This window comes from Oryza sativa, chromosome 2, assembly GCF_034140825.1.
Source record: "Oryza sativa Japonica Group chromosome 2, ASM3414082v1".
NCBI classification, from domain to species: domain Eukaryota; kingdom Viridiplantae; phylum Streptophyta; class Magnoliopsida; order Poales; family Poaceae; genus Oryza; species Oryza sativa.
Window position 1 is genome coordinate 15,271,296 of NC_089036.1, and position 26,049 is coordinate 15,297,344.

At 39.8% G+C, this 26,049-nt stretch overlaps 1 long non-coding RNA gene across 1 annotated transcript; it reads right to left on the reverse strand.

Annotated features, from left to right (window-relative positions):
* Positions 1-18,407: 18,407 nt before the first annotated feature.
* LOC112937891 (uncharacterized) lies at positions 18,408-22,627 on the reverse strand. The gene is made up of 2 exons (XR_010739135.1): positions 22,136-22,627; positions 18,408-22,058 (listed from the first exon to the last, which is right to left on the reverse strand). It is a non-coding gene; the product is annotated as an uncharacterized lncRNA (long non-coding RNA).
* Between the last annotated feature and the right edge of the window lie 3,422 nt (positions 22,628-26,049).

A 26,049-nucleotide genomic window follows, 5' to 3' on the forward strand; every position in this document is an offset into this window, starting at 1 on the left:
GGATATGAGTTGGTGAAATAGAGTTGCTATGATATTACTCTAAGTGATATTGGAATTTCAGAGCATTTTTTTAAAAAAGTAAATTTAAAAGTTCCTCAACGATCATAAATTCCCACCAAAGCCATATGATGATCTTAACTGAATAAACATATGCTCATATGCCAGAGTCAAATGGTTGTGACCCTGGTGAGATTCTTTTCATGCTTCATTGATCAAGATACCCACTCACAAGTACCCACCATATATGCTTGATCTCTACATTGGAGATTAGCAAAAACATACCTTTCACCTACGATAGTTGTTTAACCTCTACACTAGGGGTGAGCAACATTTCCATCCACCACAATAAATACTCCACGATGTCATGAAAATATCTCTCATAGTAATTTGCAATAAAAGATGGCTGAAGAAAAAAAAAGTCGAGACAAAAGGTAAAATATTGTCAACCATCATGAGAAGAAAAAAATGAAAAAAATAGTTGGAGAAAAAAACAGCCACATCTCAATGTTAGAATAAAAGAGATTTTATGACAAAGGAGTACCATATACACCACCATATAGCCACACATTTTGCACATCTTGATCAAGGTTGTATGATTTGTTTTCTCCTTGGATCCTCTATGTGATTTTGCAATATATGTTGCTGGCCCTCAATCCTTTGCTGAGATATTCTCTAATTTTTATGACGAGGAACAAGAGGAAGTTCCTGACATTGCGTACGAGGAAAAAGAAGAAGAGGAGGATGAGATCCAGGATGAGCCCATGCCCGAGGCGGCTCCTGCTCCTGAGCATACTGCTAGTGGTCCTGTTGCTGGCGACCAAATGGATGACGATGCTCAAAGTGGTGACACATAGATTCTTTACTATAGTGACGTCTCCGGTTGTGAGTGATTCCCTCCTCCTGCTTCTCTCTTTTTGGTGCCTTGATGCCAAAGGGGGCGAAGATTGCAGAATGGAGGGGATTCGCACTTCTCTTTTTTATCCTTTTGCAACATCCCGTCAGCGGGCTGGAAGTTTTGGGCTATTGGTCAGGAAGTTTGGACCGGGCTGTTGTTGGTATTTTTTAACGTCACAGATAAAATCCGCAAGCGCATGGAAGATACCGATGTAGCACTTCACCCGGGAGTATTCCAAGGTATCGATTTCCTCAGCAAACATGTGTGTTCAGCTCCTCTTCAGGCTCATCTATGGACACGAAGAAAATGTAGACAAATGGTAGAGATGATTTCCTAGTGAGAAATAGTGTCTACGGAAAACTCAGTTTAATCCTAACGCGGTACTTCTAGCACTGGCTAGCTCGCTGCTCCCAGATGTCACTGTACTGCGTACCCGGACAGGGATAACTTTAGTGTAATTACCTAGACACCGTGTCTATGCAATTAATAACGACTCTAGTGTTTATAACTCAATAAAGCAATCATTGTATTTTAGTGGACTATAGTGAACAATGATCCTGCACGCTAATTAGGAACTAACCAAGAATAATTCTCACGTAGGAATTCTTACTTACTCAGAAAGATATTTCTATTAAAGTAGAGTAATTAGCAAGGTACAAAAGGTAAGAGGAGAATTACCGACAACTCCGGAATTCCTCCGATTTCTTCTATCTTACTCTCTCCCTCATGCTTTGGTGTGTTGGAATGAAGTGAGGGGTATTTATAGGCCTAGAGGTACCTCGGGAATGTGGAGATGCTAAGCATCCAAAGGAGCATCTTCACTCTTGAGCTATCATCTGTCCTCTAAGATGGTTTCTACCAGTAGAAACGGTCTTGGAAAGTCGGTAACTACCAACCTATGAAAATTGGGGCCGATTGGGTTGTTTTAGAGTTCGGCCGAACCCTTGCCAGTTCATTTTGCCCCGAATTTTCTTGTAGGCTCTAGTAAAGATTCCCTCAACCCATGTGTATGGTGGATTTGCCCATTTGAATGTGTTTCGTTTGGTTTGTGGGCTCAAAACTCCATAAGCTTGAATATGGAAGTTTAATTCACCTCCTTCTTTATGTATCTCTTGTCTCAACTTTGATAATTTGTCACCTACATCTAAATATACACCAACACTCGTGGGAATTATTAGAAATAAACCATACCACTATATTGCATGTTTTATTCTTTCAGATTTATGCACGTATTGACGGCATAAATTTCGCATTTAGCAGCCATCGACAGCTGTGTTATCCCCCTTTTAAGCCTATTTACCTTATTTTATCTAATGGATTGTGTGATATTCATGGAAATTTGGTGTATTGTTGTTTTATTGTTTTTGTGTGCTTGCTATGTCATATGCATCTCTACTCATTTCATTATCAAACATTGCTGCACCACACGGATGAGAACTGCTGGGAAAAGCTGTCCACATTTATCACTCGTATTTTGCATGCCTACATTAAGGGGGAGCTTTCCACATCTCTTTTCGTTCAGAAATAATATATATTCATGATTTTGTAAGCTTTAACCGAGTTTTCATCAATCACCAAAAAGTTGAAGATTGAAAGTGCATCTAGCCCCTTAAGATTGAAAGGGGCAAATGATTTTACTGAGATAAGCACGGATAAATAGTTCCAAGTTTGTTAGGTGTGAGATAGTGTGTAGAGGATGCCCTCCCCCCAACAACAAATGCAAAGTGGCGAGAGGACTCGAAGAGTTATTTAAAATTCTTTTTAAATTTCGCATGAGTCTAGGAAAACCGTACTATCAAGAGAGGTATCAAACAATTGCCTCAGGTGATACAAGTGCTTAAAAGTCATATCCCACAAAACAGAGACACATTTGCACAACACTTGCACAGACTCAATGTCAAATAACAAGTGTGGGCTAGAAGTTCCTAGCACCCTGGCCCGGAACCTCTTGCCACCACTTTTCAGCCAAAAATCGTAAGTGTTGCCCATAAGTTCCTAGCACTCTAGTCCAGAACCTCCTGGCACCTTTCTAATTTAAAAATGTGAGACGGCTACATGACGTCAACACAAGCCTATATATTCCCCACACCCCCCACAGCTCACTTTTGGTAATTAAACTTTCGTTTTTCTGTCCCCTAACTTCTCCCATGGTATTCTTGCACCCTCCACCTTGTTCTTCAGCTCCCCAAGTGACATTGAGTAAGATTTGAGTGTGGCATTGTGGTTTGCTGAAGTTGTTGAGAGCTAGGATGACTTGAGCACTTGGAGATCTTCATGGGCTACTGGTTGGTGCTTGTTACTCTTGGAGAGCAACCTCCTAGATGGCTAGGTGTCGCCCGTGAGCATCCAAGAGTGTGTGGATTGCCTAGAAAAGATTGCGAAGGTTTTCCTCACCTCCACAAGGGAACAAGGTAATGCGAGTAAAATTCCTAGCTGAGCCTTCGGATGTAGTCTTGGTAGAGCAATCCACATCCGTGGTACTCACTAGGGATTCAAGTTAGTTATCTTTGTGGTCACTTGAATCCTAGTGAGTGATATAGGGAAGTGGGATTGAAAACCAGGGACTTCCTCCTAGGGTTTTGCTTGGACATCTAGGTAAGGGGTTAATCGTGACCAAGCTATTATGAGTTCCTCAACGGAGAGTAGGATTCTTGTAATCCAAACTCTTGTCTCACTTGTGTATGATCTGTGCAATTACTTGAGCTTTTTTGTTTCCTGTTGTTTTACTTCATCTCCAACACTTTGGTAAGTCTTGGGGTTCTATGAGAATTGAGACTTAAGCCTCAAAGTATTTGAATATTGGAAGTTCCTAGATAGAACACCGGAAGTTCTGGACAAAATTAGCTTCCAGAAAGTTTTAAGGCTCTTGCCAAGAAGTTATGGGCCCTGTTGAATTTAACCGCAATGATTGATGAAATTTTCAGGAACGCTTGAACCCCCATATAGGCGACATCTACGAGCTTTCAAGGAAGTGGCTTTCGCGGCAAACAGATTCGCACATCGCTGGCCCGACAGGTCAGTTTCGTGCTGGCTCCACTGCTATCGGACCACATTGGGGCCCTTTCCATTGTCTCTACCCAGCGCCACCATCATCATCAACACCTCCGCCCGGGGCGGCAAGTGGAGGCGGTGGGAGGGTGGGAGAGGGAAAGATGTGGTGGGAGAGGAAGAAGTATAGAGATTGATATGTAGGACCCACCGTCAGATTGGAGAGTGTAAATGGAGAGGTTGTTAGAGTGGAAAGTAAATTTGACTCTTTAAATTTTTGGCAAGCTGGCCAAATGAACATTTGGAAAATCGGATTTAGAGAGGTTGGAGATGCTCTTAACTATACACCTTTGAAAGAAGTTATGGTGGTGGCTGGTGAATCTGTCACTCACCAACTTTGTTATATTTCTTTCATCTATAGAATTGAAGTTTATTATGCAAAGACATTTACAGAGAATCAATGAAATTGTTCCAAAAACTTTACAATTAGTTTATTTCAAATAATGTTAGCCCATGTATTATTTATTTTTATCGGTTGTAAAACATAACTATTTAAGTTACTATAATACCCAAACGCAATGCATATGTATGGCAAGTGACCATGCTTTAAAACCGATCTGCGGCGGCCAGCAATGGCTCGTTAATAAAAAGATATAGCGAGAGCACGTACGTAGGTGGTGCCAGTGCAGGGGAGCGTGGTCGTGGAAATGGACTTTCTGAACTTCACGGAGGATAAGCAATAAAGGACTGGTAGGAATAAAGCACCAGTACGTCCGGAAAATCCACATAAAAAAAGTGAGGGGGAAGAGGTGAATTAATTGGTGATTTGGTGGTTACATCGACTTCATCATCCCGACATCCCGCGCATATGTATTCTTTGTGTGTGGGTGGGGGTAGGTGAAACCCCGCGCATTGTCGCGGGAATTTAGTATGATAAAAAAAATAACGTACTCACTCCGTTTTTTAATAGATGACGCCGTTGACTTTTTCTCACATGTTTTACCATTCGTCTTATTCAAAAAAAATTTACGTAATTATAATTTATTTTGTTATGAGTTGTTTTATCACTCATAATACTTTAAGTGTGATTTATATCTTATACATTTGCATAAAATTTTTGAATAAGACGAATGATCAAACATGTGAGAAAAAGTCAACGGCGTCATCTATTAAAAAACGGAGGTAGTATAAGATAGCTAGATAACATCAGACTAAGTAAATTAATGTGGTTTATGATAATTTACACTTAAATTGTAGAATGATGATTCAAACGTAAAAAGTAAGGTGGTATGACTTTATGGAATAACAAAAGTAAGGAGATAGTTTAGACCGTAGATTAATCATCTAAAGGCTAAAAATAATTGATGTAATATGACTTAATTAGAGGAAAAAAGGAGAAAGATAATTTGAACCATAGATTAATCATTTAAGCACTAAGTATATAAGATATCATAAAACATAATAAAGATATACATTGAAACATTATGTGAATTATATTGGATGATAATTTAACATGTTTGTATTTGAAAAGCTCTTAAATTATAAAAACTATAAAGATATAGCATGTTTGCATGATGTTTAAATGTGATGATTGTTAGTAGATAATGATGTGGCATCTTTATATGTTAAGCTCAAGGAGTGAGTGGGGAATAATTGTATAGTAAGATAGGATTACATATGAATAGTGTATAATGCCACATACTTCTTCCGTTTTGTGTCATGAGTCCTCTGACTTATTTCATATCGTCTAACTTAACAAGATCAAGAAAAAATTAAGCAATATCTAAAATATTAAATTAGTTTCAATATATCTATCATTGAATATATTTGTTTTGCGTTAAAAATTGTACTATATTTCTCTATAAACTTTATCAATTTTTTTTTTACGTTTGGTTAGGAAAATTGACAAACGACTTATAATATGGAACTTATGGAATATTATATAGTACATTAATTGGCAATTTGGTTCAACTTAATTAATCAGAAGAATGGAGACACAGTACGAGCTGAAAATCAAAGTACTCAAACAAAGTAATATATTTTGTGGACTCTATATATATATCCATCCTCGGCTTGAACAACTAAGGCCTTGTTTAGTTCCCAATTTTGTTTTCCCAAAAACATCACATCGAGTCTTTGGCATGCATGAAGCAGTAAATATAGATTAAAAGAAAAACTAATTGCACAGTTTACATGAAAATCGTGAGACGAATCTTTTAAGACTAATTAGTCCATAATTAGCCATATGTGCTACAGTAACCCACATATGGTAATGACAGAATAATTAGGCATAATAAATTCGTCTCGCGGTTTCTAGGCGAGTTATGAAATTAGTTTTTTAATTCGTGTCCAAAAAACCTTTCCGACATCCGGTTAAACGTCCGCAGTAACATCCCAAAATTTTTTTTTCACGAACTAAACACACCCTAAACGTGGAAAGAAAGAAGAAAAAAGGTTGCATGGGGAGCATATACAGGTACGTATAGCATTGAAGAGCTAGGACAGAAGAGCTAGGACAGGGGAATAGCAGGATTGCAGTAATAAGCTGGAACTGTATCACCGAACAACATAGATCATCATATCAGCAGGTAGCTAGCGTAGAGAGATGACCTGTACGTGGAGTACTCGACGACTACATGCGCGCGCATGTTTCGCATAAAAGCTGTGGGAAGGTGAGAGCACCTTAATGCACATGTACATTAAATCCTTAAACGTCGACATGCAGAGACATGCACCTTAAATCCTTAATTATACCCCCCAGCTACTACACTACTACTCCTACATGCATTCACGTACCCCAGTATCGTGCAGAAAACACTATTTGCTCGATCAATAACTTGCCCAAAGCAGTATACCTACGTACTAGCCATACACACTACTACAGCTACTGCTACTATACAAACGCTTTAATTTTACTCTCCAGCAGTCCCTCCGACTTAGAAAACAAATTTTATGAAACTGGAATATATCACATCTAATTTTAATTTTTTTTTGAGAGAGTAGTTATTAACACTGCAAGCTCGGTGAGGAAGGAGCGACGACGACAGTAGCATATCTTTGTCACTGTGTGCACGTGCTCCTGCGTAGAGATATATAACCATTAACAATTTTAGGGGGTCTTTAGATCTAGGGATCTAAAGTTTTAGTACGTCACATCGATATTATATAGGATGTTATTGGTAACGTTTTGTGACAAGTCGATAAGCACGATTGTAGCACCTAAAGCTTTGCGGTAATATGGAGTCTCCAACTGTCACAACCGGAAATAACCCAACGGGCGTTCCTTACGTGCGTGCATTATTCCTTGTCCCAGGAGGCAAGGTACACCAAAAGTTGATACAGTTCAGAGTTTAACAAGCGGAAGCGTAAATAGTTAATTTATTACATGGGCGGCGAAGGCCCAGCACACACAAAGACAAACGGGAAACAGCGGAAGACTAGGGCGATGACCACAGGCGCTTGACGGCAGGCACGAGCTAGACACCAAAGCCTTCATCTTCCAGGGGCTCCTCTTCTGGGTTTGGGAAAAAATTGAGCAAGACTGAGTACAACCACCGTACTCAACAAGACACACCCACAAATGCAGGATAAATGCAAGGGAGTACAATGGGGTTATAATATAAAGGGTTAGGGTTTGCAGCAAACAGCATTAAAAGACACTTAGTTGCTCAAAGCTATTTTGTAAATACGATCCTAGAGCTATACAAGATTATTAAACAAGGCCGTGAACCCACACGAACCTGCCTTAACCCAAGGCCTACGATGATTCAGACCGAACTGGCAACCCGACCCTGGGTCCCAGCTCGTCCCAAGCCAACTCAGGCCAACCATTCCACATTTTAGTTGTTAAGCAGATTTTAAGAATTAAAACACTAACTTGGGTACATTGCTCGGCTTGCCCATAACCGAGGGCGCGGCTATTCGAATAGATTATACTCAGATCAGAGGTGTACATCTTTACCCACAAGACACATCTTCCTCACGTGTAACCACGTGCCACATACCACCACGGTATACGGACGGAAGACGTGACATAGTTTCTAACCCATCCTAGCCATAGACAAGAGTACCGACCCAACCCCACCTACGGCCGGAACCTCCGGGACAGGTAGGCAGGACTGAGCCCCTAGCAGCAGGACACCGGCCATGTGCCATGACATCTTGACTACCGGGCCGCAGCTCGTGTAGCCTTCATTTGCCCTAGAGATGTCCATCGACCCCCGACTTCGTCCATCTCCATCCGTGTACTTTTGTTTATAACCAGACTGAGCCACAAACTAAGCCTTACCCACTAGACATGTGGAAGTACGGTAGTGCTTTGCAACAGAGGCCCGAAGACCGGTCCTTATATGGCCGAGGTGCTACTATCAAAACCATGCACCCCGAGCCCAGCCTAAAACCTTTTTGAGGATTTTGAATAGAGGGGGAGGTGTGAATCCAATTCCACAATAATCCAACAATTCCATAGTGTCCAGGTGATAAGAGTATTCCCAAAGTCTAGAGTTGTAAACCACCTAATGTTACCTAATTAACCAGCGAAGCATCTAACTAAAATCATACTAGTGGTACCATGAGTAGAGTGTCCACTAGTTGGGGTTTTGTTTATTCTAGGGTGAACAAGGAAATAATAACAATAACAATAATAAGGTCATAACAAAGGTACATAGGCATGGCTAGATAAAACAATGATAACGCGGGAATTTAAATAAAGCGATAATGCAATAATTTAAATCAAAATAATTTTATAAACTGGGATTCAATATGTTCAAGGATGATGTGACTTGCCTTGCTCGCTTTCCCAAACGTCGGCTTCAACTTCCACGAAGAGCGGATCTTCCGAAGCTACAACGTCTACACGACCAACGGAAAAGAAAAGGCTTTTACTCTAATAAACTCCATATTACAAGCTGGAACAAAGCACAAAAATGGGTTCTTGACTTCTTAAGAAAAAATTAGAGACTTGAACGGTCCAATTCTGAGTTCAAATGGCCAAGTTATGGTCATTTGAAGTTTATATGCTCTTTAAATGAATATTTGCGAATTTCTTCATTTAAATTTTAATTTTAAAAGGGTTTATTGCGTCAGCCGAGCGGAGGGGGCGCGCGGACCGGGTCCACGGGAGTGGGGCCCACGCGGCAGCCTCACGGTCCACGGTGGACCGGGTGCACCCGGGCTCACACCGGCCGGCGCCGTGGGTCCCATGCGTCAGCCGCACCTAAGGGCGCGGGCGGCTGACGGCCGGGCCCCACGCGGCAGCCACTCGGCGCGCCCGAGGGCGGCCAAGCCGGCGCAGCCGGCGGGAGGCGGCGCCCGCGCCCCTATGGTCGCCGGCGGTGGCCATAGGCACGGCGGAGCGGCGGCCGAGAGAGGGGAAGGGAAGGGGGAAAAGAAGCGGCGGTCCACGGCTCACCCTAGGTCGACGGCGACGACGAAAAAGGCGGCCGGAGCGGAGGAAGGCGGCGGCGCGGCTCGGGTCGACGGGGTCGACGGCGTTCCGGCGGTCGGTGAGCGAAACGGAGGGGTGGACGAGGTCGGCGAGGATGCGGCGAAGCCGAAGGAGGCGGCGCCGAGGTGGGAGGTGGACCGGAGCTCGACGGCGACGGCAGAGAGAGAGCGACGGCGCGAGCTCGATTCCGGCGAGGAGGAAGGGCGGCGAGAGGCGGAAACAGATGGAGGAGGTGCGGGGAGGGTTTAAATAGAGCCGGGTCGAGAGAGGGTGGCCGGGGAAGGGGGGAAACCGGCGCGGGAGGTCCGGCTGCCATCAGTGGCGCCGGCGAGATTTGCGGGGGCAAATCCGCCCGTTTAAACGCGAGAGAGAGAGGGAAAAATGGGGGGAAAGGGAGAGGGGATCACGGGGAGTGATTTCCCCCTCTTTATTGCACGCGGAGACGGCGGGAGGCAGCGGGATTCGCGGCGGCGGCGGCGCTAGGGCGCGGGCGAGGCGGCGGGAGCGGCGGGAGGAAGGGGATGACGGGTGGGCCCCACCCGTCAGCGAGGGTGGCGGGCGGGCCCGCCCGTATGAGGCGCGCGCGCGGGAAGAGGCCGGATGGGCTGCGGGGAGAAGAGAGGGAGGGGGAGGGAGATGGGCCGAGCCGGCCCAATAGGGAGAGGGAGGGAAAGGGGACTTTTTAGAGTTTTTCTTTTTATAAAATCATTTTATCTTTGTTTATTTCTTAATAATTATTATTTGTGCTCTGAAAATTCCACTAAAATTTATTTACGCATTTTAGTCTTTTAGGAAATATACAAAAATCTCTCAAGCCTTATTTGACTTTTAACTTTGCACCTTTTAATTGTTGGAGGCTTTCACACGGATTTTAATTATTCTAGGCATAATTTAGAGGATGTAGTTTAGAGTCGTTTTGGGACGTGACACCAACCACCTCGATCTAGCCAAAAGGCCAAATCAAGATGGATTTTGTAAAAAGAAAAGGTAAACCGGCTAGCGGAACCGATTTAGATATCAAAATCAGCCTCTAGGCCGATTTAGATATCAAAATCAGCCTCTAGGCCGATTTAGATCGATATGAGGATAACTACCCGTCTCGTGGACAAAACGGAAGGTTTTCAGGATAAACCTACAAAGAGGTGTCGCACTCTCTATTAACAGTGAAAAAAAAAACAACAATATTGGCTCGGGGGGCAAGCGCATAAGTTTCAGCATGATGGAGCACATCAGTATCTGCTCATGAAAGCCGATTGCAAGAAGCAAAGGAAGATTGGTTTTGGAGTTATCAAGACAAGAAATTATGAAGCATGAATTCTCATACTCCAAAACTGGGGGGCATGTGTTAACAGTGAAATTTGGTAAGCCCGGAGTAGTCATTGGCTTAGAGTCAGCATCGGCTTCGAAGTCCTGAGATTAGCCGATGAGAGTTGTCAAGTCGTCAGTTGTCGGATTCTTGCTATATTCGGTTAAGGAAATTGATCTACTAAAGGAAGCTTATCCAGAAGAGACCGAGTTCAAAGAGAATGTGGCATGGCAAGTTATCTATTAATTAGGAATAGTTTGTTAGTTTCCTTTTATCTTTAGGAAAGTGTGTTTAGTGTCCTATAAGGACTTTATCTTTTCCTTTTATCTTTAGGAAAGTTTCTTTCTTGTCCGATAAGGACTTGAATCAACCCATGGGTATAAATATGTACACCCGGGGTCTATGTAATCTATCGTCACGATCAATATAATTCGGCGCATCGCCACCTTTTACCTTTTCTACTTTATTTTATCGTCCGGCAGGACTTGGCACCTGACGCAGGGCTGCATTGGTGTTCGATCTCCGGTGAAGGGGTAAGTCCAATGTTTCGCCGGCCCAGGCAATTGTATCGTTTACGTCGGTGTCGTTCAAGGCTACATCAGTACATTTGACCTCTTGGATTGCTTCGGTTTGGATTATATATTTGTCTACCTATTTATCATATGTCTCTGTTAATCTAGTCTTAGCATATCAATTTAGCTCTATCGGCTGCTTCTCGTTTCAGGGTTTCTGCCGGTATCGGCTAAATCGCGTTGCTAGATTTGATTAGCTTAGACATCTACCACCCTGATAATTCAGTCAACGGCTTGATTGTCTAGATTTTATGTTTCTTTTCATACTTAGTGCTGCATCAGTTAAGTTTGATCTACTAAGTCGTGTTTAGAACCATAATCTCTAGCCTGCTTCTTGATTGCCAATAAGGGTTTTTTCAGGGTTTCAGCCGGTGAGTTATTTGTACGTTGCATCGGCTCATACGGATTGCATATACATATAAGTTGGATTTAGCCGATGACAACAAATGTTTCACTGTTTAATCTGATCTTGTGGATTTCATGACATTGGACTTCCAGCCGATGTGTGCTTTAACCTTTAGATCAGTGCTTATTTATCATATCATTGCTAGCCGATTGGTTTATACTGGATTATAATGTTATTGTATTACATCATCATCAGCCGATTGCCTTTATATCATCATCTACATTGGACATACAGCCGATTGCTTAAACCATATCGCTATCGGCTGGTATCGGCATCGGCTAATATCGACTATCGGCTGGAACTACTCCATTGGCTTGTCAGCCGATCGGCTGTTTTATCGGTTATTTACATATCTTGTCAGTTGGGGGTCAAACTAACTGGCACGCCCGCATCTCACCAATCTTTGGACCTGCACAGGAGCTAAGCAGATCTCCCAGGCTGGTGTGTTCGATTTTTTCATCAACACAAATTGGCACGCCTGGTGGGATGATGATGTAATAAAATAACAATATAATCCAGTATAAACCAATCGGCTAGCAATGATATGATAAATAAGCACTGATCTTAAGGTTAAAGCACATATCAGCTGGAAGTCCAATGTCACGAAATCCACAAGATTAGATTAAACAGCGAAACCTTTGTTGTCATCGGCTAAATCCAACTTATATGTATATGCAATCCGTATGAGCCGATGCAACGTACAAATAACTCACCGGCTGAAACCCTGAAAAAACCCTTATTGGCAATCAAGAAGCAGGCTAGAGATTATGGTTCTAAACACGACTTAGTAGATCAAACTTAACTGATGCAACACTAAGTATGAAAAGAAACATAAAATCTAGACAATCAAGCCGTTGATTGAATTATCAGGGTGGTAGATGTCTAAGCTAATCAAATCTAGCAACGCGATTTAGCCGATACCGGCAGAAACCCTAAAACGAGAAGCAGCCGATAGAGCTAAATTGATATGCTAAGACTAGATTAACAGAGACATATAATAAATAGGTAGACAAATATATCATCCAAACCGAAGCAATCTAAGAGGTCAAATGTACTGATGTAGCCTTGAACGACACCGACGTAAACGATACAATTGCCTGGGTCGGCGGAACATTGGACGTACCCCTTCACCGGAGATCGAACACCGATGCAGCCCTGCGTCAGATGCCAAGTCCCGCCGGACGATAAAATAAAGTAGAAAAGGTAAAAGGTGGCGATGCGCCGAATTATATTGATCGTGAAGATAGATTACATAGACCCCGGGTGTACATATTTATACCCATGGGTTGATTCAAGTCCTTATCGGACAAGAAAGAAACTTTCCTAAAGATAAAAGGAAAAGATAAAGTCCTTATAGGACACTAAACACACTTTCCTAAAGATAAAAGGAAACTAACAAACTATTCCTAATTAATAGATAACTTGCCATGCCACATTCTCTTTGAACTCGGTCTCTTCTGGATAAGCTTCCTTTAGTAGATCAATTTCCTTAACCGAATATAGCAAGAATCCGACAACTGACGACTTGACAACTCTCATCGGCTAATCTCACGACTTTGAAGCCGATGCTGACTCTAAGCCGATGACTACTCCGGGCTTACCAAATTTCACTGTTAACACTCTCGCAGCGGCGGCGGACGGTTTACGGCACAAACTGACAAAGATGGACTAAAACTAGGGTAAAATAGAAAACATAGTAAAAGAACGATTCAAGTAGATTGTATTGGGGGGTTTTACAATGAACCGGCCTTGTCTCTTAAATAAGGGTTGGTCTTGCCCTTTACAGACCCTCCTCCACGTCCAACTCAGGATAGAAACTAATGGAAACACGAAACATGGCTTCCCGAGCAAGGAAACCCGAGACCCGACGAAAACAGACTCGGACTCGAACCCTGACGGTCTGACCGCCCACATACCTGCGGTGAGACCGGCCCTACTAGCCGGTCAGACCGCCCACATGCCTGCAGTCTGGCCGGCCCCATGAAGGAAACCGGGCACTTTCCAAACTTTGGCAATTTTCCCCCTATTTCGTCCATAGGTGCCAAATTTGGGTGTTTGGACACTAATAAAAAATGTAATCCGTCATGGGGTGTTTGGACACTAATAAAAAATGTAATTACAGAATCCATCAGTAAACCACGTGACGAATTTACTAAGCCTAATTAATCCGTCACTAGTAAATGTTTACTGTAGCAACACATTATCAAATCATGGAACAATTAGGCTTAAAAGGTTTGTCTCGCAAATTAATCGCAATCTGTATAATTAGTTATTTTTTTAGCCTATGATTAATACTTCATGCAGGTGTTCAAAGATTCGATGTGACAGCGTGTATAATTTTCGGGCGGGATCTAAACACACCCTTAATTAATGGGCGTGCGTACATATATGTCACTGTCAGTAATAGTAATATAGTATGTGTACCTCCAAGTTAGTATAGATTCTTAGGATGTGCTATATATGCTACTACCTCTGGTTGCATAATTCATTCTTATATTCTAAACATTGATATGGCCTGTAAAATATATCTTTAGCTATATTTTTTTATTATAATATATGACATAAATAAATATATTTTTACTTTTGTTATAGTAAATTATAAGACAAATATATATATATATATATATATATATATATATATATATATATATATATATATATATATATATATATATATATATATATATATATATATATATATATATATATATATATATATATATATATTATATTATATTGTGTTTAAACTAAATGTTTTAAAGTTACTGATAGTCATAGTTATAATAGTTATAGAAGTTTAATAATCTTAATATAAACGTCAAGAATTATAAAATCGGAGGGAGTACGAATAAACGATTGCTCTTAACTAGTTGATGAACAAATTGCAGAGGAACATGTTGGGTTTAAGTCAGGTACAGCTAGTCTACTTCTCGTTACCTTTCCTTTTGGGGGCTACCAAATTAATCACGTTAATTAATTCCCATCCCTCTTCTTACCTTCTTTTTTTTTTGGGGCCAATTATCATGCCAATCCAGTCCTTGTTAGGGTAAATGGTGGTAAAGTTAATAGTACTATTAAAATAGCTTTATTATTCAATTCTGACAACAACCTACTAACTTGGATGTAATTTACTACACTCTCTCCATCCTTTTCTAATTGTAATGTACTAGTGTGGTCTTTTTGCAACGTACTACTGCTGGTCTGCACGCCTACAGAGGACTGAAATACATGTTCTACCTACTCGGAGTAATTATTAGTGCAATGACTGCTCCTTTAACCTGTACCATACTTATCATATTACTCCTACATGCACCTTCAGGGTAATTATTTTTTTAAAAAAAAACATTACGTACCATTACTAATCTTTATAAATACAAATTATGAAGGTTCTGATATTAACCCTACATTAATCAAGAAATAAAAAGGTTAGAAATGCCCACATTAATAAAAAATCTAGTAATTCTACGTTAATTAGGAAGAAAAAAGATAAAACTGTGTGTTCATTTGTCACTATCTTTTAAGAGCTCCATCTATCAGTTGTATGGACGACATCTTGCGCACCATAAAATATATGGATTTATTATATCAGTTGTATTCCGTTTGGAGTTTTAATTATTTTTCTTCATCATGATTTGATAATTCTAGAATTAGAAATTCTTATACTTGGTTTGGAGTCTAAATTATAGTTTTCGATGATTTATATTTTTCTAAAAATCAAAATTCGTAAAATACGTACCAAGTTATACTACGCATGCATGCATGCATGTACTACGTCTGGAGTCTCGTTTATACGTTTATGACAATTTATTAATTCTGAATTTCAGAATTCGTAAATACCAAGTTACAATAAGTTTGAAGTTTTAATTAATTGTACTTTCGAGAGATTTAATAATAACTTTTTAATTAATAAATATAATTTGATTGCACTTTTTGAGGAATTTATTAGAAAATTCAAGCTTTTACTCTTATTCGAGAAATGAATTGAGGAGTAGCATTATATCGTTCCTAAGTACTTCTTTACGTGCTCTTGAGGATAGATTACTATATTGATTTAGTAATAATTAAGAATTATGGAGAGGACCAGGGAACACTTGGAGAGAGAGGCTAGGAGATGGATCAAGTCAAGATGGAGATCTAACTCATCAAGTTCGAGTCCACTTCGGGCTTCATAGCAGTCCACATTAAATTCGTCGCCTAGGTTGCATTCGGATTCCAATTTTGACGTTCTATATATGCATGGAAAGCTAACGAGATCATCTTTCGAATGGATATAGTCCCACATCAAAATTCCTTCTGAGTCAACAGGAATTTTCAAAACAAGAAGGCGTTCAGAATCTGCCCGGTGTTGCGTCACCGTCTTTGGGCCCGTTGGGCCATGTATCGAGTCGAAGTCTAATAGTGTCGCGTCCACGGGTCTAATGTCGACCCTAAATCCTATATATTCAGTAGCTATCATTATGTTAGGATTGGGTTTTGCTTAGATTATTTATGCCTTCGCAGTTTCGCCGCTAGATCGGTTTGTGAAACCCCAACTTCGAATCCTTGATAATCATTCATCTACAATTGAGTTGCTCTTTTTCTTGTTCTTGCTTGTGTTCTTCGATTCACACGCAGGGATTAGCCTTCTCGGCGAGGTCGATCGAGCTTCAACACGGTTGATAATCAGAGGAGACGTGCTGCTACGATTGCAGGGTTCGGGTCGTGTTGATCGGAAGCCGGATCGTGTGTGTCAAGTTTCCACCAAATCGATAGTTATCTTCACCTGACGGAAGATCGGGCATCCCGTTGCCATCATGAATCAAAGTTCAAGCTTTTCAAATTAAATTCATTAGATCACATAGGTGATACGACATGTGTGAGCAAGCCTAGGGTGATCCAGACGCAAATCCATCACACGAGCACCTTCAATTTTGAAGTTTTCAAAATTTTGTTCTTCACCTAGTATTTTCCAAGCACTTTGAACTTGATGAAATCTTGCATCTTTGGGGTCTCTTTTCTTGTTTTATTTAATTCCCTTGTTGTTGTATACTGTCATTCAGATTTTTTTAAAAAAAAAATTCAACGTTTGTTTGGGTGGTTTGAAGCAAAATCTACAAATTTGGCGTGTGCTGATTTTTGCAGACTGTAAGTTCCAGTGCAAGCGGAAGTTTGATCTAAATCTTTGAGAGAATCAATTCTATGCCACTTACCCTACTTCAACGATTTGTCATTGACTTTGTCTCCCTCTATAATATGCGACTGACTTTGTCACTTTCTTTTTACAATATGTCACAGCTGGGTGGATAATTGTCAATAAATGCCTAAAATGCCCTTCAAGTCATACAAGAGTTGATAATTGTTTGATCACTAGAAGTTTGAAAAAAATATAAAAGTTTTTTGTGTACTTAACCTTCTTACAAAATAAATAATTTTGTATCTAAGATTTTCTTTCATGTTTTTCTTAAAAACTATTTTTACATAGTGTATGAAAGAGTATTCACGTACAGGTAGCCGTATCAGGAAAAAAATTGTATAGCATGTGAATCATGATGTAAATAAAAGAACTTAAACACAAGACTATTTTATTAGCATAAAAAACATAAATTATATTTTTATAAATTTAATAGATGTAAAATGAAATTCTTGAAATATACATACACCTATATATTATTTACATAAGGAGGTTATGTAAAAATTTTCATATTTTTTCGGAAAATCTAGTAGGTCAATCAATTGTAACCTCTTGTAAGTCCTGAAGGGCATTTTGGGATTTTTTTAAAAAAAGTATCCACCCTAATGGCACACTGTAGAAAACAATTAACATGGTAGATAAAGTCGATGCTAAATCATTGAACTATAGTAAACTCAGTGGCATAGAGTGGATTCTCTCTTAAACTTTTAAGCCAAAGACATGGTAAGAGTGTTACGTCATTGTGTTGAAACTGACGGCTCTAAGAGGAAGTGTTTTGAAGCACTTTCATGTATCTCATGCTTCCAAAAATTTTAAAATTCCAAAAGGTTAAATTTACAACATTTCATAAGAGCCTATTTGGTGAAAACTCAAAAATCCAAAGTCCAAAGGTTAGCAAAATACTTTAAAGTGTAAAAGAGCTCTTGTAGTAAAAAAGTATTTAATTAAAAATGAAAATGCATATTTCTAAGATGTTGCCTTCACCATGTTTGGCCCAAAGTTGCATATGATGGGTTTAGCTAAATGAGCTGAACTTCATTATGAATATTGGCTTAAATTGGTATTTAACTCATGTAAGCTCTAGATCAAGTTTAGTTTTCTATGTGATTTGAGTCTCTGAGTGAAACTTCTTGTCTTAAAAAGCATGTAAACCACATTTCTTGCTTTCAGTTTGATAGAAAAAATTTTTTTTTTCCAAATAATATTTTGTGAAATGTTCCTCACAACTCACAAATCCAAAATCTTGGAATTTTGAAAGGAAATTTTATTGAGAAAATCATGGAATTTTGAAAGGAAATTTTATTGTTTCTCAATGCTCTTTTGGAAGCTCATTTTGTGTTTCCAAAATCTGAAAGCTAGGAATGCTCGATTGACTACAACTTTGTGATTTTTTGTGTATCATATTTGGTTGAGATATATGAGGAATTCTCCCTAATGAAATTTGTGCATCTATTTATGATCAATCTCCAAGATTTACCACAAAGTTTTAAATCCTATGGACTGGACAGTCCAGAATGAAGCTGGATTGTTGTCATAGGCTCTCCGGACCTCCCATTATATTTGAGAGATGAAGTGAATAATTCAAGTCATCAAAGAAACATAATGAAACATTCGACGCCTCGAGAGAAGAATATTGGAGACATTGCTGGGCTTTTAGCCTGCCAGTCAACTTCAGCCTGAGATGTGCCCGTCAAACCACTCGAAGGCGGCGACCAGATGTGTTACACATTCAGGAGACTTGACAAAAATGGCTAAAGATCTACAACATCTCAAATATTCTTAACACATACTCATGTGAATCTACTTCCCAAGATGTGCACTAGATTCACACTTTCATCTTAAGCATGGAAATACATAGCAAAATACACTTAAGACGAAAATAATCTAAATCACAACTACTTCATAGTTACATAGGCCGACCGGCGAAATAAAGATATAGAATAGCGGGAAGCTTGACTACCCAATCCTCAAGCACACCGACTAGGGGTTTACCCCATTAAGTTCAAGTCCTAGAAGAAGCAATCGATCACCCGCATCACTCAAAGACTAAATCTAAAACATGCAAGCAAAAGTTAATTCAACAGCAAGAGTCAGTACATTATTAAAAATAATGTACTGGCAAGTGCCAAGACAAGCCTAACACCCTACTTGCAAGGCATATAATCAAGGAAGGCATAGTATGGTTCTTTTTAGCATAAAGCAAGTTTTATTTGCATAAAACATTTCTAAATCAGATTTGCTTTCAAATAAATTTCAGCAAGCTAGTACTTAGCATATGGGCATCAAATAGGCATTAATCATGTATAAATATACACCTCATTGCCTTCCATGGCAGCAAGGAGATCATTCTCAAATCTCATCACAATTTGAAGGTAAATTTTAGCATTTAGAAGAATAAATACAAGTCTATACTCAATACATATCCACACGCCGCTCATAACCACGAGCACGGCTAATCGATTAGTTTTAACTCTGTAGAGTTTGTACACTTTACCCACATGATGCGAAATAATAATCATGCAAGAGCATGGCACGCGATACATAAGTACCAGATTTATTACCCGCAACAAAGCTTTTCCAAAATTCATGATTTAGCCTTACACCAGCACGATACGTGTTACTCCATCCTAAGCCATACACGTTATATGACCTAGAACCGTTAAGTGGCGGGCCTAAGCCTTAAACTTAACGCCGTGGTGGCGGACACAACGGGAACTCACCCACTTGGCACAATACCGTTGTATTGGACAGACTTAGTCATCTAAACTACCACGTCGGGGTAAATAGGAAGTTCCTCTGAGTTATCCGAACTCATACACACCGGCCTAACAGAATGTAAGGCTAAACCATAAATAATTTACTAAGCTTGGGCTATCCCATACTAGCACATGTGGTTGTACTGTATACGAAATGAACTGACATTGAGTGAAGTCCGTACGTCGGTTTGGGCGCACTCTCCCCCTATCGGTACACAACTAATCACCATATGTGCACCACTTGAGGCCCAAACCTAAATTCCATGTTTTCCACCATTTTATTTATCAAAAACACAAGTATTAAAGTTCTGTCCAGATTATTTCAAAATCAATTTTCATATTTGTAATGAGCCCATAATGACAAGGAAGACCATTCTAAGCATGGCTAAGCATTATAGTAACCTAGTGACTCCAAAATTCATATATAAAGTGGTATAGTCATATTGTTCCTAAGGTTAGGAATGATGGATATGGATATATGTGGGGTTAAGGTGATAATGCAAATAATAGGAGTTTGTCTAACAAGTTTAACACAATTTTAATTTGTTAGTGTACAATCGACATGCAAGATTTGGAAACATTTTCAATAACCTCCAAAACATAGGTTCAAAGTGATCAAAGAGAGGGAGGTGGAACTTGCCTTGAATCAGGAAAATGTCAGCACCTAAATCACTTATTCACTGTTTAAGCAATCATCTATACAAAGTACACGTTATGCAATTAAACACCGAAATATGCGAAAAATCCAAAATGCTCTAAAATGCATGATTTGTGCACAGTGGATAAGTGCTGGTATAAAATGAATTTAGGTGAAATAATTTATATTTTATCTCATTTCATTTGAGAGTTATGAATTTTAGAAGTTTCGTCGGTATAGTGTAGGATTTACTTAGGTACTATTGCGAAATGCTTGTGAAATGCTGTTGTAAGATGATTCTTATTAAGTTTATGTTTGCTGAGGTGAAGATATGTGTTTTCTAAGACTAACACATTTGGTTTCATAATTTTTAGAGTTAATATGAATTCTTTATGTATTTTACAAGTTATAACGTGTTATAGGTGTATAGTGTTCTATAGGTTCATGGCTTTAGAGGTTTAGGTCCAGAACTTGCCTCATCTAGCTAGTTATGTATAATATAAGTCTTTTATTTAACTAATCTAATCTTAGTTTATAAATTTTAGAGTTCAAATTACTTTACTTCACATTTTATAAGCTAGGGGATATTCTATGCTAGAAACTTAATATATCAATCTAGAGATTATTATATGAGTAAAGGGTACTAAGTTTTGGAGGAAGGGGATGGATCTTATGCCTTCACTGGTTCAACAAGTTTTAGTTGGGTTTCATTATAGTTAGAGTGTATTCCTATATACATTTATATATACGTATTGCTTAATCCTTACTATGTGATTAGCACCTATCCTATAGATTTAAAGTTTAGAGCTATAACCTATACAGAAGGTGCCATATTTTATTTTACTATGTTGAAGCTCACCATTTGCTGGTTCTATAAAAACTTGGTTCACTCCATTTGGACTAAAGATGAATTTTCTACAAATTTTACAAATTAAAGGCTGCTCTATGTTGGTTATTACTTACATAAATATTTAGAGGCTTTTATTGTACAGTAAGCATATATTTTTATTTTATAACTTGGAAGTATATGTTTTGGTGATTCTACAGAACTTGGGTATACTAAAAAGGATCTAAGATGAATTTTATATAAACTTCTAAAGTTCAGCTTATGTAAAACTAGTTATTTTAAAGATAATAGTTTTAGAGGCATTATATTTGATGTAAAGTGTGTATATGTTCTATTTTACTTTGTTTTTAAAGAACATGTTGGTGGATCTGTAGAAACTAAGTTTGCTCTAAAATGAGTTGTTTTCAATTTGTTATAGATTTTACAAGTTTACATGTTTTTCTGTTGAAAATATAAAGCTTTAGGCATTTCATTTAGATTTTTCCAGAATTTAAATAGATTGGGTCCACAGGTCAGTCTCAGGCCAATATGCAAAAAGGACCCTAGGGTTTCAGGAAATCAACCCGCAGTCCTGTGACTGTTCTGTGTGTGAGGTAGGTTTTACAAACTAGTACCTAGAGTTTTGATTCTTCTCAACAGAGGTCCTTGGTTTGAGCAGACAGAGCTAGCCATGGCCGAGCTCGTTCTCAAGCTCGCCGGTGGCAAACGGCGGCAGATCTCGGTGTGCAACATAAGGAGAAAATGTAAAGGGGTTCAAGGCGAGGCTATAGGTGGTATTCTTGCAAGCATTGGTCATCGGAATTAATGGCGACGGCGGCGCGAGCGGCGGTGGTTCTCGGGTGACGGTGCATGTGGAGCTAGAGCATTGATCTAGATGTTTAGCTACATGCATGTGCCTCTATGGGATCCTAGGATGCTTACCGAGCGTCCAATGAAACTTGGCGAGGTCCAGATAGCGATGACCACGAGCAGAACGACTCAGCGACGGCGGGGAGCCTCGGGCAATGACGACGCCGGCTTGATATGGCTGATGATCTTCCATGCATGCATACACACGGTGTTGAATAGGTCTCAGGAAAGCTTCATGCCCGAGGAATTGAACTGTGACTCACCGGAGAGGGAGAAATCGAAGGTGGAGCTTGACGGCCGGAATTGGGGAAGACGATGCCGATCTCCAAGCTCGCTGCACCACTGCCAGGGGTTCATGAGGGATTTAAGAGAGGACACTGAGGAGATGTTGATGGTGCGGTGGCTCGGCTCGGCTTCCTCCGGTTCGACGGCAACGAAGACGATGTCCCGATGGCGGCGCCCAGTGCGCGCTCCAGAGCATCGTCGGCGAGGCTTGCGTTCCCACCAAACCACTGCATGAAATGGGATGAAACTTAGAGGGATGGAATCGGCGTGGAGAGGCGATAATGGAACGCAAAAGAAGAGGAAACGACCGCTGCACAATGGCGATGGTGACGGCCGTCGTCTTCACGGCAGGCGGCAAGGTCGAGATGGAAAAGAAAAGCCGGAGCTCTCCCCCTCGGTTTGCTCGGCTCAGGAGTGGTAATGGGGAGGAGGCGATGCAGCTGGGTGGAGGTGAAGCCTTGGTTCGGCGCTGCCACGTCGAGGCCACGCATCGACGCCGTCCAGTGTAGGTCGGCGCCCTCGGTCTCTCTCTCGGCTGTCACTGTGTTGGATGGAGGATGCACAGGGTGTGGTTCAAGCCAAAGAGGCTGCCATGTGGGCCCAGGTCTATGTAAGCTAGGTGGGAGTCTGAGGGATGGGTAAGAAACTGGGTATTGATTGAATTTTGGACGATTTTCATATTAATTCTCTCCCTCCAACTTTACATCTCAATATTTTAATGTGTGAAGCATATAAATTAGTGTGGGTTTTTCTGAAGGTAGATGAATGTAGCTAGTTTCCATTTTCTTTGTTGCACTTAAAAATTTAGATTGCTCATAGAAAATTGGGGAAGATGGGCTCAATAGAACTTTGTTTGAATTTTTAGAAGACCTAAACTAAGAGGATAAATTCTAGAAAAAATATATTTATTCATGATAATTGACCTAGTATTTTAATAAATTATTTCCCCTATACACTTTCATGCAGTTAAATGCACATTTTAGTTATGTATGGTTTTAGCTGATTAAGAACTATATTTAATCTATTATTTGACAAGTTTGACTTGTTTATTTAAGGTATCAAATTTAGTTATTAAATTGTACCAAAATTATAGTGAGTTGTATATGTTAAGTAGAGCCTACATAAATTTTCCCATGATTTTATCTTGCACGAATTATTTTAGAAAATTAGCAAGACTTATCTCTTATATGTGTTTCCCTTTTCCTAAATGTATGTAAATGCTTATAAAAGTTTTATTTGGACTCTTTTTAACCTGAGGTGATGTTGATGTTGATATGTTAGAATTACAGTTTACCTTACACAGGTCATAAGCTCTTTACCTATTTATGCATAAGTTTACTTTAATATTAAATTAAGAGGATGCTTATAGAGATGATTAAGATAGAATATACCCTATATGGGTTAATTTATTTGTTCACTTTCATGTTCATGACATGTCTTCAAATGGATGACCAAATTAGTTTTGTGAGGCTTGACATTAGCCATGTTGATATATTTTAAGGTGTATGGTTCCTATTTTAACTTCGTCTAGCTAGCACTAGGCCCTAATGGTTTAGTTGTTTATCGTTAATATTCATGAGACCTATTATGAAATGCAAATAAAAAATCCAAATGCATATGAAGGACTCAAGTCAAACATGGCTATGAGAATATGCATATGAGAGTATGCATGCTTACACAGACGTTTACATTTTGTCCTAGGTTATAAATGAAAAGGTTTTAATTTGTTCTCAAATTTTATTCATGCAAGAGTTAGATCAACTTCACCTAGGTTTAAAATGGAAATTTTTGGCTCTCAAAAATGTAAAGGTTAGCTTCCAACTATTTTGACATGAAAATTTTAAGGTCTAGAATTTTGGGTATGTTACAATTGTTTTACTGGCATCACGGAAGTTCCAATACTGATTGGTATTTGTTACGATTATAGATAAATCCTAAAGTGGATGGATATCCCTGTAGCATTCAACCCATGAGTATTCAAGAGTATTGTTATTTGTTTTTTATAGGGAAAGCGGCGGTGTAAAAAAATGGACCGTTATAATCGTAATCCTATGATTAATATACCATAGTCTAACAGAGATAAATGATAACACACAAAAGAATCATTTCTATAAAGATAAATTAGATTAAGATAAACTAGATTAAGAGGACAGAAGAGAGCCATGGTTTCTTATGTACTTCTATACTTACGATGGTTAGTCTACACATACATTCATATACATATAGAAGCTTAGGACTTGGTACTATGCACCTAGGCACTACCGAGACCGCTCCCTACTGGTCTACAGCATGGTTACGGCATTTCACAAACTCTTACATCATACCAAACGCGAAGGATTACAAATGATGAATAGGGCTGTCACCACCTGCTGCCTACCTCTACAACCCATGGGGCACCCCACATCCTGATGAGGACATAACTAGCTCGGATATAACCATGACTACCTTATGTATTTATTAAATAAAGGTGCATATGTTCTACATTAGGTTTACTTGTTATATATTTGAATAAACGTTGCTACACAATGAGTTTTGTGTGTTTTCGTTTGCAGAAGTACTTGCTTGGGCGAAGGAAAGAGACCGAGCGTAACTAATGCATGGATGATTAAATAAGTTGATTGGGGACCAAACCAAGACCTTCTTCAAGTCTACTTCTACCTCACCACGTCACTATTGGTCCATAGAAGACAAGAGATCAAGTTGTACACGTTTTGGATTCGGATTCGGGCCTCCTGACAGCATCAACTTCAAACGGACCTAGCCACTGATCTAGAAGGAATTTCGAGGCCCATGAGTACTTGTTGGAAAGATTATGGAGTCTACTTTCAAATGGTTTTGGTCCCATGTCAAAATTCCTACCGAGCTGCCGGGAATCTGCAAAACAAGCCACGTATCTCATCCAGTCCGAATCTGATTTTGAGTTTTGAGCCTTGTAATTGTGTCATGGGCTTAGCTCAAGGGGGTGTGCGCCCTAGGGCAACCCTATGACGTCCCTAAGCACATTTATTCAGTAGCCGTCATCGTTTAGAGTCGGGTTTTGCTTAGATTATTCTGTCAAGAACAGTTTCGCCGCTAGATCGGTTTGTAGAACCCCAAATTCGAGTGCTTAATCATTCATATGCAATTTGGTTGCAATCTATCCTGTTCTTGCTTGTGTTCTTCGATTCGCATCCAGGGATTAGCCTTCTCGGCGAGGTCAACCGGGTTTTGGCACGGTTGATAACCAGAGGAGACGTGGTGCTGCGATTGCCGGGCTCAGTAGCGTGTTCGTTCGGAAGCCGGATCGAGTTGTGTCACGACTCCATCGAAATCGTTGTTTATCAATACCTATCGGAAGATCGGGACCTAACCCCCCCATCACATCCAACGGCATTTAATCAACCCAAATACTATGCCTACTGTTGACGGTCGTTATCGATCAGTTTCGACCGTCAATATCACTAACAGGAGAGAACTAGTGATGCTTGCAATGCATAAATATGTTAGAATAATAATATTCTACTAGTATTAGGTTTACTAACCTTTTGCAGAGAATGATCACAAAGTAGAGGAGAATCGACATCAGCACCAATGATAAATCAATTGGACGATGTCGAGAATCAGACTTATGCATGAATGGGCCAAGAACTCAGAATTGACACGATAAACTGGGCCAAAATTCATAAGTCTGCGGAGAAGAGAAGTCTAGTAGGCCACCAGCCAAATTGTGGGCTGGTTGGGCCAGCCCAGGTTCGGCCGAACCCATTTCTCCATCGTTGGATGTGGGGTTTGGCAGGGACTGTGGAGATTATGGATACCCCATACCTACATGATATGTATATCCGACTGGGTATGGGGTGCCATGTATAGGTAGAATATCTTTAAAAGGACTCGGGTTAAATTCTAAACTTGA